The sequence below is a fragment of the Sturnira hondurensis genome, unplaced genomic scaffold (assembly GCF_014824575.4).
Source record: "Sturnira hondurensis isolate 20B ecotype Veracruz unplaced genomic scaffold, ASM1482457v3 Scaffold0015596, whole genome shotgun sequence".
NCBI lineage: Eukaryota > Metazoa > Chordata > Mammalia > Chiroptera > Phyllostomidae > Sturnira > Sturnira hondurensis.
The window spans coordinates 1,103,853-1,116,628 of record NW_028088227.1 but is presented as its reverse complement, the minus strand read 5'-3'; the positions used below and the strand labels follow the sequence as shown (position 1 = coordinate 1,116,628).

The window sequence follows — 12,776 nt, the reverse complement described above, 5'->3', positions numbered from 1 at the left end:
ACTTAATATATCTTAGAGATCTTTCCATATCAGTTTGTAAAGAGCTTCTTTATTCTTTATTTCAGCTACACAGTACTTCATGTTATAAATGTACAAAAGACAGTTATTTTGGGTGGACTTTGGTTTGTCCCAGCCTTTTGCCATCACAGAGTGCTGCCATGAATAATTGTTACATATATCCTGCAAGGCTATCTGCAGCATAAAATGCCCCTACAATGGAATTCCTGAGTCAAACATGTACCATTTTAATTTTAATATTTTTCTTTCATATGGGATTGTGCTAATTCACATTCCTACCAGCAATGTGTGAGGGTCATTATTTCTCTACAGCCTCACCAACAGAGTATATTGTCAAATTTTTAGATTTTGGCCTGTTATCATTAAAATTTGCATTTCTCTTATTAGGAGTGAGTTTGAATAGTTTTTCATATTTAAGAAACATTTGTATGTACATATTATAATCGACTTATTTCATTTACAATATCATAAACAATTTCCTATGTAATTAAACATGTTTCTACAACTTGATGAACTAGATAAACACATATGTGTATGTGTATATAGATAATAATTTCGTTAACTAATCCTCTTCTTTGGAAATTAATTATTCCAGTGGTTTCTTTTAGGTGACTAGTAAGATAAAACACCAGACTTCAAAGTGGGCTCCTTCTAGCTACAGCCATAGATATCCAAGGGACTGATTCAGTGTCCTCTGCCATCCCTTAGTTACACTTACAGTCCACAGTTACAGAAAATTATGCTAACATTGTAACAGTCATGAAGTCATGAAAATGACATGAAAGTCATCATTAATGCCCTATTATCATATTTTGCAATTGACTCCTGCAATAATTAGCAACCGTAGCTGCTCTTGCAAAACTGTGACACAACCCAGGAAGTCATATAAAAGTGGAGTTGATTGACTGGTGAGGAAGGAAGATTTCATGGATGATTACTGTATTTTTTGGACCATAAGATGTGCCTAGGTTTTAGAGGAGAAAAATAGAGAAAAAATTTTGAAGCAAAAATGTGGTAAAACATTTAATAACATAAATAACGTAATTTTTCACCAGTGTAAATATAAACAGAACTCAACAGCAGCATTAAGAACCATTATTCCCCCCAAATTTTGGGAAGGGGGGAAATAGTATGTCTTATGGTATGAAAAATACAGTTTTAATAAATGACTTTTCCTTGTGGAGAAAAAAGCACAGTAAAGAAAAATGAAATTATAAAGAAAAAACATTTGGCCTTGCAAAGCGCATCAACCTCTCTGTTGTATTAAAACTAGGAGGAGTATTTTCTTATCTTGGCTATTGTAAATCATGCTGCAATGAACATAGGGATATATATATTCTTTCAAATTAGTGTTTTCAGTTTCTTCAAATACATTTCCAGAAGTGAAATTGCTGGGACGTAAGGAAATTCCACTTTCAGTTTTTAGAGAAACCTCCTCACTGTTTTCCATAGTGGTCATACCAGTCTGCATTCCCAAGCAACCCAAGTACCTATCAATAGATGAGTGGATAAAAAAGCTGTGGTACATATACTCAAGGGAATACTATTCAGCCATAAAAAAGAATGAAATTTTACCTTTTGTGACAGCATGGATAGACTTACAGTGCATTATGCTAAGTAAAATAAGTCAGAGAAAGACAAAACCATACAATTTTACTTAAGTATAATAAATCTAAAGAAAACAATGAACAAAATAGAAATAGATTTATAGGTACAGAGAACAGACTTGACAGTTGTCAGAGGGGAGAGGTGTTGGAGGTGTGGGTGAAAAAAGTGAAGGAATTAAGCAGTACAAGTTGATAGTTACAGAGTAGGCACAGAGATGTAATTACATAGGGAATATAATCAATAATATCACAATAACTATGTGCGAGGCCAGGTGGGTACTTGAAACACCAGGGGGACCACTCTGTAAGCTACATGGTTTTCTAATAGCTATGCTGTACATCCAAAACTACCATAGAATAATTCTGACTATAAACTGTAGTTGAAAAATAAAAGTTAAAAAAAACTAGGAAAAGTATGCAGTAGCTTTCAAAGTTACTCATAGTCCAGCCCACTCTTGATGATGCTGTATCAGGTTACAGTGGTCCCAGAAGATTTGTGGGCAACACCCCCAAGAACAAGGAAGATGAACAAGCCAACATTTCTTTATCAGAGGGCCCACCACTAAGGCCAAGAAAAGGTTTATAATAAGGATGGAAAATGAGAAAGACATCTAAAAGAATGAGACTTAAATAGCCTAGGGAATTTCAGGCTCCCTGAATCATTTATTAATATTGGTCATATGTCATTTTCTGTTAATTAAACTTGTGTACCTAACATTGTGGTATTTTAGCCTGAAGTAAGATGTGTTGTTGTTTTTTTTTAAGATTTTATTTATTTATTTATTTTTAGAGGGGAAGGAGAGAGGGAGAGAAACATCAATGTATGATTGTGTGCATCCCCTGCTGGTAGTTAGCCTGCAAGGAACCAACCGGTTTGCAACCTAGGCATGTGCCCTGACTGGGAATCGAACCGCGATGGTTCACAGGCCCGCGCTCAATCCACTGAGCTACGCCAGCCAGGGCAATATTTTATTTTTTTATCTTTAGGGGAGAAGGGAAGGAGAGAAGGAGAGAAATATCAATGTATGGTTGCCTTTTGTGCATCCCCTGCTGGGAGTTGGCCTGCAGGGAACTGGCCTGCAACCCAGGCATGTGCCCTGACTGGGAATCGAACCGCGATCGTGTGGTTCGCAGGCCCGCACTCAATCCACTGAGCTACACCAGCCAGGGCTAAGATGTGTTTGTTTTAAATTGCAAATATTACCAATACATGGGGAAAGGAGGCTATGTCAGAAAACAGGATCATTCATAACTCTAATTCCCTGGAAACTTTGTGGACCTGTACATGAATGTGGATGTATTGACTCTAATATAGTGCTTAATAAGCACCAATTATAACAGAATACTACAAAAATACACCTTTGTCACTACTACTGCATTTTGTCTTTTGTATGTTATGACCCATCATCAGAAATTAGCTGAAATTTTTTGTTTAAATGTATTTTTACTTTCATTAATAATAAATAAAATTGAAAATCAGCTAACTGACAGGGTAAGAAGGGAAAAGGGAATATTATAAAATGTACCTATAGCATTTAATGTACCTGTGGCACTTCTCAAATTTTCCACATTCTTGGTTTTTTCACAAATGAAAAAAGAAAAGAAGTATGGATTCTTTGCCAAGCTGCTCCAGGCCTTGGCCAAGGGGGTGTCAGCATATTTATTCTACTGGGATTGATTCGCTAGCTGCTGTAATTAATCACCTCCCCTGGCACTCACTGCATTTATAAATATAGCCCAGAGCCCCTAGTATTGTCATCACTGTTGATGAAAAACAGTTAAACAAAGAATGAAAAGTGCTGTTGACACTTCAGAGAAAGATGGTAGCATAAAACAAACCCTTAACTATGACTCCTAGAAAGAAATTAGAAAAAAAACAAAGTTAAAAAAGAAGAAGGAGGAGGAGGAGGTGAGGGGGAGGTGGTGGTGAGGTAGAGGAGGTAGAGGAGGAAGAGGAAGAAAAAAGAAAGGAGAGCTTATATTAATGCAGAAACTTGGAAGGCTACCACACAAATGCCAGAAATTTCACTCTATTTCTGGTCAATACTGTGTAGAAAGACCCAAAGAGGAGGCAGCCACAAGGGCTGTCAAGGGCAACAGTTGCTAGAAACCCCTAATTAGGAGGTGAAAGTATAAGCCTGTGTAAGATAGGACCATCCAGTTAGGGATTTCTTTGGGCTGCCAGGGTGAACTTCTGGAGGCAACTACCCTTAGACCTAAAGAAAGAGAAAGCACAACTGGACCAAGAGCATAACTGACAGTAAGATGAAATGGATGGTTTTCCACAAAACTGTAAATCATCACATTGATGAAGTTTGAGGGGGGAAGCATGAAAATACTATTCGAGGATTTCATTTATAAAAAGCACTGAGATTAAAATCTGTGCAGAAAATTCTTTCAGATACACTACAAGCTCTTCAAGAGTTCAGAACTGCACTTCTGGCCAAGATGGAGGCATAGGTAGATACGCTTTGTTTCCTCACACAACCAAAAGAAGGACAACAACTGATTTAAAAACAAAAACCAACCATAACTGCCAGAAAATTGAACTGTATGGAAGTCTGATCACCATGGAGTTAAAGAAGAGATATTCATCCAGACCAGTAGGAGGGGTGGAGACAGGCAGCCAGGGTAGAAAGGATGCATGGCAAGGTGGTAGCTGGCAGACCAGGCAGACTCATATTCTTGTGTGGATAAACCTAGAGGAACAACTGGGGAACAAGACAGATCTCATAACCTAGGGTTCCAGTGCAGGGAAATAAAGCCTCAAAACCTCTTGCTGTAAAAATCTGTGGGGGTTGTGGCAGCAGAGGAGACTCCCATCTCACAGGAGAGTCCTTTGGAGGTACCCAAGGGTCCTAGAACACACAAGCCCACCCACCAGGAAATCAGCACCAGAAAGGCCCAATTCACTTGTGGGCAGTGGAGAAAGTGACTGAACGAGGGGCAAGAGCTAAGTAAACACCATTGGTCCTTCTCTGACCCCTACCCCACATACTGCACCACAATGCAGCAAAATGGGTTGCCCCATTCTGGTGAATACCTAAGGATCTGCCCCTTATAATGTAACAGGTTCACTGGGGCAGAGAAATATGTCCCAAATGAAAGAATAGATCAGAGTTCCATTAAAAAAAAGAACTAAGCAATGAGGAGATAGCCAACCTATCAGATGCAGAGTTCAAAATACTGGTAATCAGGATGCTCACAGAAATGACTGAGTATGGATACAAAATAAAGGAAGAAGTGAAGTCTTTACAAAGTGAAATAAAGAAAAATATACAGGGAACTAATAGTAAAGGGAAGGAAATTGGGACTCAAATCAATGATTTGGAACAGAAGGAAAAAATAAGCATTTGATCAGAACAGAATGAAGAAACAAAAATTCAGGAAAAAATGAGGAGAGCTTAGAAACCTCAGGGACAACTTTAAATGTTCCAAAATCCAAATCATGGGTGGGGGGAGGGGGTGCAGAAGAAGAAGAGGAAGAGCAAGAAATGCAAAAATTATTTAAACAAATATGAAAGAGAACTTCCCTAATCTAGCAAAGAAAATAGACTCCCAGGAATTTCAGGAAGTTTGGAAAGTCCCAAAGAAGTTGGACTCAAGGAGGAACACAGCAAGACACATCATAATGAAATCACTCAAGATTAAAGATAAGGAGAGAACCTTAAAAGCCACAAAAAAAAGGAGTTATCTACAAAGGAATTCCCATAAGACTATCAGCTGATTTCTCAAAAGAAACCTTACATGCAAGGAGGGTCTGGAAAGAAGTATTCAAAGTTATGAAAAGCAAGGACCTATATCCAAGATTACTCTATCCAGCAAAGTTTTCATTTAGAATAGAGGGGCAGATAAAGTGCTTCTCAGATAAGGTCAAGTTAAAGGAGTTCATCATCACCAAGCCCTTATTATCTGAAATGTTAAAGAAACTTATCTAAGAAAAGAAGATGATCGAAACTATGAACCCTAAAATGACAGCAAACTCACAATTATCAACAACCAAACCAAAAAAAAACAACTAGACCAGGAACAGAATGACAGAATGGGAGATCACATGGAGGGTTGTCAGTGGGGAGGAGGAGAGGGGAGAATGGGGAAAAAGGTGCAGAGAACAAGAAACATAATTGGTAGGTACAAAATAGACAGGGGAAGTTTGAGAATAGTATAAGAAATGGAGAAGCCAAAGAACTTGTATGTATGACCCATGGACATTAACTAAGAGGAGGAAATGATGGAGGGGGCAGGGTACAGTCAGAGAGAGAAAAAGAACGGGACAACTATAATAGAATAATCAATCAAATATATTTTAAAAAATAGTTCAGCACCATATGGAGAACTTCAGTAATTTATTATACATATTAGGAATGACCTAAATGTAAAAAGCTGACAAAGAGAGCTCCAAAAACAAATATTCAGGCCAATTTTATTTACAAATACGGATGCAAACATCCTAATTAAAAGATGCACCAAAAATATTAATTGTATTTTATTTATTTATTATTCGATTGTTGTTCAAGTACAGTTTTCTGTTTTACTCCCATCCCAGCCCACACCCCACCCCAGTGCTCCCCACCTCCCTCCTTTCTCCACTCCCCCTTAGTTTTTTGTCCATATGTCCTTCATACTAGTTCCTGTAAATCCTTCCCTTTTTCCTCTGAAAATCTCTCCCCTCTCCCCTCTGGTCACTGTCAGCCTGTTCTCTATTTCAGTGTGTTTGGTTATATTTTGCTTGCTTGTTTGTTTTGTTGTTTAGGTTCCTGTTAAAGGTGAAATTATATGGTATTTGTCTTTTACCACATGGCTTGTTTCACTCAGCATAATACTTTCCAACTCCATCCATGCTGTTGCAAAGGGTATGAGCTCCTTCTTTTTTTCTGCTGCATAGAATTCTATTGTGTAAATGTACCATAGTTTGTTTGGGGTTTTTTTTGTGCGATGGTTTTTTGATCCATTCATTTACCGATGGGCACCTAGATTGCTTCCAACTCTTGGCTATTATAAATTGTACTGCTATGTGTTAAAATAGCAAGGCTTTGTTTTTGATCATGACTTTTCCTGGCAAGTAAGATTAAAAGTTATCAGGAAATGTTATTATATTTTATTAAATTAATTGGTCAAAGGGAAATATCATATATTCATCTCAGTAAATGCCAAAAGTAAATTTGTTAAATGTTGCATGTATTAAAGAAAAATAGTTTATATTAGCAGTAATCCTTGAGAAAATCAAATGAGTAATGGATGTCCTTTACAACAGAAGCAAAATAGAAACAGAATAGGTAAGAAATAATACTTATATGAAGAAAATGAAAAAGAATTATGCTATTTAGACTTTACTGAATGGTAGAAGAGAATATTTGAGAAATGTATTTCATGTAACTCAAAACCTGGAAAATATCTGAGGATTTAAAGTGGTCTCCCTTCTATCTTTACATAATGCCATGAAGCTTTCATTTTTTTTAAATTGGTCCAACAAATATGTTTGGTTGGTGATAAAGAAAATAATATGAGCCCTGGCTGGTGTACTTCAGTGGATTGAGCGCGGGCCTGCGAACCACACGATCACGGTTCAATTTCCAGTCAGGGCACATGCCTGGGTTGTGTGTGGGCCAGTTCCCAGCAGGGGACTCACAAAAGGCAAACATACATTGATATTTCTCTCCTTCTCTCCTTCCCTTCCCCTCTAAAGATAAATAAATAAAATCTTTTAAAAAAGAAAGAAAATAATATGAAAGAACAAGTGGATAAAAATTGCTTGAGAAGGTTGAACAAGAAGAATTAATTTTGATTAATTCTTCATTGTTCAGTACTAAGCAAAATAATAAAAAAGAATGGTAAGAAGTGGCTTACTCTTCCACATATTGAAATACTTAGTACTGGAAATAGAATTGATCAATAAAAAACAGAATACAAATCACACACACACACACACACACACACAACTGTGATATTTTGTACTTAGTATATGCTACAAATAACATCAAATCTATAATCTATGAAGATTATTCCATCAAGTTTCCAAAAACCTGATGACCCAAAATTCTGTAGGATTCTGTACTAAATAACTTTATAGGTAATGGCATAACCAACAACTACCCTAATTTGAAGAGTCACAGTATGTATTAATATATTGAAACCTCTGAAATGCTTTCTATTAAAAGAAGTTTTTACTTGCTTTTATAGGTAACATTCACACAGTATACAAATGAGGAAGTATGAAAGAGTAATTAGGAAAAGTTTTCTTCCTCTGACCACTGTTGCTGCTTCATGCTTATCTAAAAAATAATTAAATATACAATCTTATTGTCCCCCTGCTTAAAACAAAATATACAATACACCCTGTTCTTGCTTTTTCTATTAACGATGTATCTTGGAGATTCTTCCCTATCAGTATGGAGCCAGCATTCTCGTTTGTTTCCTTATAGCTGCATAGTATTACTTTGTGTAGGAAAAATAATTCATTTAGCTGACACGATATTACTGTATATTTGGACTGCTCCTAGTATTCAGCCACTTCAAATTATACAGCAATGAATGTGTCCCACTGTGGTAAGTTTTGTGTAAAGAAACCCAATGGTTTTTCTTAAACCTTGTGTTTCCTGAACTTATTTTATCATAGAAACCTTCTTTTAATTAACCCCTGTTAATAACCCACAGAAATAATGTCCATAAAGCATATTCTAGGAAACACTGGGATAATCATGAAGCTGTATTCCCTTCTCACAATTTTAATCATTATAAATTCCAGATAAATTGAGGTGAAATAGAGGCTTTTGAAGCATAACACCCAAAGCAAAACCAAAATAAAAGACGTTGCTGGCTTTGAATACAGACATCAATATTGATATATATGTTAAATTCTGTGTATCAGGAAACTCCATGAGGAATTTCTTCAAATGACAAATTGAGGGCGGAAATGCAGTGTATGAGAGAAATCATTAATACAATTAACACAGAGGAGCTCTAATGAGTAAGAATAAGCGAAGGATCAAAAAGCTAACAGTTCATAAAAATACAAAAAACAGTATTCCAAAGATGGATACAATTTTCTCTTTATTTGACTAGCCCAGGTTAAACTTAATAAATACACTATTAACACGGCTATGAGGAAGGTGGGCACTCTTCTCAGGAAGACAGTTTGATAATACCTGTCAAGTTTTTTAATCATACACTCGATTTAGGTCAGCAAATTATACTCTTAGGAAGTCATAAGGGCAAGCCTGTGTACACAAGACATGATGTCAGCATTGGTATAAGGCTGTAGAATTGAAAACAAATGCCGGATCATACAGGACTAATTAAATCAATGGTGAGTTATCCACACAAAGAAAGACTGTGCAGTCATAGTTTTAGAAATAACATTATACAAACATGTTCATTACTATGAAAATACATTCATGATATTCTGACTAGTAAATAAAATAGGCTTTAAAGTAATATGTATAGTTTAAATATTTTAAAATAAAAATAAAAAATTAAAATATTTTTAAAGTAATATGTATAGTTTAGTACTATTTGTCTGTTTTGTAAAGTATATACACTTTTTATTTTCAGAAGTAGAATTAAAAGTCATTTGAATTTTTAATTTTTGCTTATCTTCAATTTGATATTCTTCAAACTGAATATAAATTATTACCTGCACTACATTTTAAATTTTAGTAACATGAAATTTTTAATGCATTCATGCCTAGAATAAAAATATTATCTTCAGGGAATAAATTCATTGGAAAAAATGAATATATTAGCACCTAAAAAATAGCTTGGTGAATTGTATAGTTATTACACCAGAATTATTTTCTCTGCAAATTATTTATACATTGTTCTGTGGTCTTCCGGCATTGGTTTTTGTGAGGAAATCTACTGCCATCTGCCTTTTTTCATTTTAGATAACTTGTGATTTCTGTCTACCTGCATTTTTCTTTATTCTTTTTTTATCATTTTTTATTGCTGTTCAAGTACAGTTGTCTGCTCTTCCCCACCCACCCACCCACCCACAACTCTCCCACACTCCAGACAGCCCCTGATCCCACCCCTGTCTTGGTTTTGTCCATGTGTCCTTTATAATTGTTCCTGAAAACCCTTCCCCCTTTTCCTCCATTATCCCCTCCCACCTCTCCTCTGGTTATATTTTGCTTGTTTCTTTGTATTGTTGATTGGGTTCCACTTAAATGTGAGATCATATAGTGTTTGTCATTCACCATCTGGCTTATTTCACTTAGCACAATGTTCTTCAGTTCCATTCATGCTGTTGTGAAGGGTAGGAGCTCCTTCTTTCTTTCTGCTGCACAGTATTCCATCATGTAAAGGTATCATAGTTTTTGATGCACTCATTCACTGATGGGCACTTAGGTTGCTTCCAACACTTGGCTACTGTACATTGTACTGCTATGAACATTGGGGTGCATAGGTTCTTTTGAACTGGTGCTTCAGGATTCTTGGTATAATCCCAGTAGTGGAATTGCTGGATCAAAAGGCAGTTCTATTTCTAGTTTTCTGAGGAAATTCCGTACTGTCTTCCACAGTGGCTGCACCAGCCTGCATTCCCACCAACAGCACACTAGGGTTCCCTTTTCTTCACAACCTCTCCAATATTTGTTGTTTGTTGATTTGTTTATGATGGCCATGCTAACCAGTGTGAAGTGGTATCTCATTGTGGTTTTAATTTGCATCTCTCTGATGACTAGTGATGCTGAGCATCTTTTCATATATCTCTGGGCCCTCTGTATGTTCTCTTTGGAGAAGTCTGTTCAAGTCCTTTGCCCATTTTTTAATTGGGTTGTTTGTCTTCCTGGGGTGGATTGGTGTGAGTTCTTTATCTATTTTGGAGATCAAACCTTTGTCTGAGGTATCATTAGCAAATATGTTTTCCCATATAGTTGGTTCTCTTTTCATTTTAATGTTGTTTTCTTTAGCCATGCAGAAGCTTTTTATTTTGATGAGATCCCATTTGTTTATTCTTTCCTTTTGTCTCTTGCTCTAGGGGACATATCAGCAAAAATATTGCTGCGTGGAATATCTGAGATTTCCCTGCCTATGTTCTTCTCTGGGACTTTTATGGTATCATGACTTGTATTTAAGTATTTTATCCACCTTGAACTTATTTTTGTGTATGGTGTATATTGGTGATCTAGTTTCATTTTTTTGCATGTAGCTGTCCAGATCTCCCAACACCATTTATTGAAGAGGCTATTTTTACTCCATTTTATGCTGCTGCCCCCTTTGTCAAATATTAATTGACCATAGAGACTTGGGTTTATTTCTGGGCTCTCTGTTCTCCATTGGTCTATGTGTTTGCTCTTTTGCCAGCACCAGGCTGTTTTGATTTATACAGAAATGTACAACAGAATATATGGATATTTAGAGGTTTGTTTTGTGCTTTTCTGTCACTACTGAAATTTTCTCATCTAAATTCAAATCTCTAGTTCAGGGAAATTTTTTTTGAAGATTTTTTTAATTGCTGGCACCGTGTTCTGCTCCCCTTTTCAAAGTTAATGCTATGTAAAAAAAAAAATGTTTTCATCAAGTCGGCTCTCTATGTTCCTTACTGCTTTATTAATCTTGGTGATTTCTTTCTTTCTTTCTTTCTTTCTTTCTTTCTTTCTTTCTTTCTTTCTTTCTTTTTTTTTTGGTTTCTGGGTGAAATCTCAAGCATTTCTGATGAAATTGGGAGATCAAGAAATAATCTGCTCCTCACTGCTGCTGGTGCGTCTTTATTTCTGTAATCATGTCGGCCTTTGAAAGCAGTGTTTCCTGCAGTTTTCATGGATGCAATGGCCTCTCAAATCTTGTTTGAGAAACAAGTAAGGAATTACCTCCAGTTTCCATCTGTTCCTTGAAGCAAGAGGTTGCCCAAAGAAACATTTCCACTTCCCAAGATCAGTTCCTATTGTCGGTTCTGCCAAATAGGAAATCTCTTTCTCTTTTCACTCAGCCTTATGAAGTGTAGTCCAGTGTGGGGAGTTAAGGTAGATTTGGAGTTGTAAGGAGCCCTCCTCAGCTCTTTCAATGGCAGATAAAAAAAGAAAGAAGTATGGGTTAGCCATAGTTTTCCTCTTCCCAGCTTTCTCCCCACTATAGGGGCAGGGGGGCAGCCCAGAGTTACTCAGGGCCCTATCCCTGTCTCTAGTCACTAGGGATCATGCCCCCAGTTTTTCAGGCCAATGGGAAGCTGGCACTAGTCCTTGAGCTGACAGTTTCTTACCCTAGTGCCTACTGCACATTCCAAAAGTGGAAGCAGTTTCAAGGTCTAGCCTCATCCATTTCCAGCATCACCCTTAAGCCTTCTGACCTGGGGCAGCTTCTTTACACTTGCTTTCCCAAGTGGAGGGTGTATCAGTTAGCTCCTGCTGAGTAACATTCCACTCCAAAACTTAGTGGTTGAAAGTAACAACTATTCATTTAGGTCATGATTTTCTAAGTTGGTTGGCTGGTCTGGTTTATGTCAACTCTGCGGACTCTCTCATGTCTTCTGCCAGCAGTGGATATCTGGCTGCTGGATAACCTAGGAACCCTTACTCACAGATCTGGCACTTGGAGGATTACTAACCAGGGTGTCAGGGATGACTGAACTGTGTGTTTCTTGTCATCCAGTGATAGTAATCAGGTTTCTTCACAGGGTGGCTGGCTTCCAAAAGTAGCGAGAGGACAAGCCTCAATGCACTAGTGCTTTAAAAGTCTCTAGTTGCTACACATATGCTAACATGCCATTGGTCAAACCATGTGGCAGAAAATACATACCTGGCTTTACTTTCAATTGCTGAAAAGAGCCTGGTATTCATTTCTCAGGAGCAGTTCCAGAACTATGATGATTTGCCCAGCACAGATCACTCTCAAAGTAAACCACACAGGGCCACCATTCACCAGCAATGTGACTTTGCAAAAGGAACTTTTCTTCTCTTTTGAGCCTCGCTTTCCTCATCTGAAAATTGGGGATACTGATAGCACCTTCATCATGAGTTGAGTTGTAAGGATTTGGTGAAATCGTGCTTGTAAAACCCTTAGCCCAGTGTCTGGTACATAGTCACCATCTAATCAATGCTGACAGCCAAGAATTCACAAATTCTTAAGTTGTTTTGTTTAGTTATTATGACAAATATGATAGCTCTTGCAGTACCATTTTTGTAAAAACTTGTAAAAAAAGATACAACAGCTTTG

General features: G+C 37.0%; 1 protein-coding gene across 1 annotated transcript in view; it reads left to right on the top strand.

The window, feature by feature from the left end:
• The window catches only part of TACR1 (tachykinin receptor 1), a 159,363-nt gene that overhangs the window by 94,364 nt on the left and 52,223 nt on the right, over nucleotides 1-12,776 (top strand). The gene's annotated exons all lie outside the window — the stretch shown is intronic.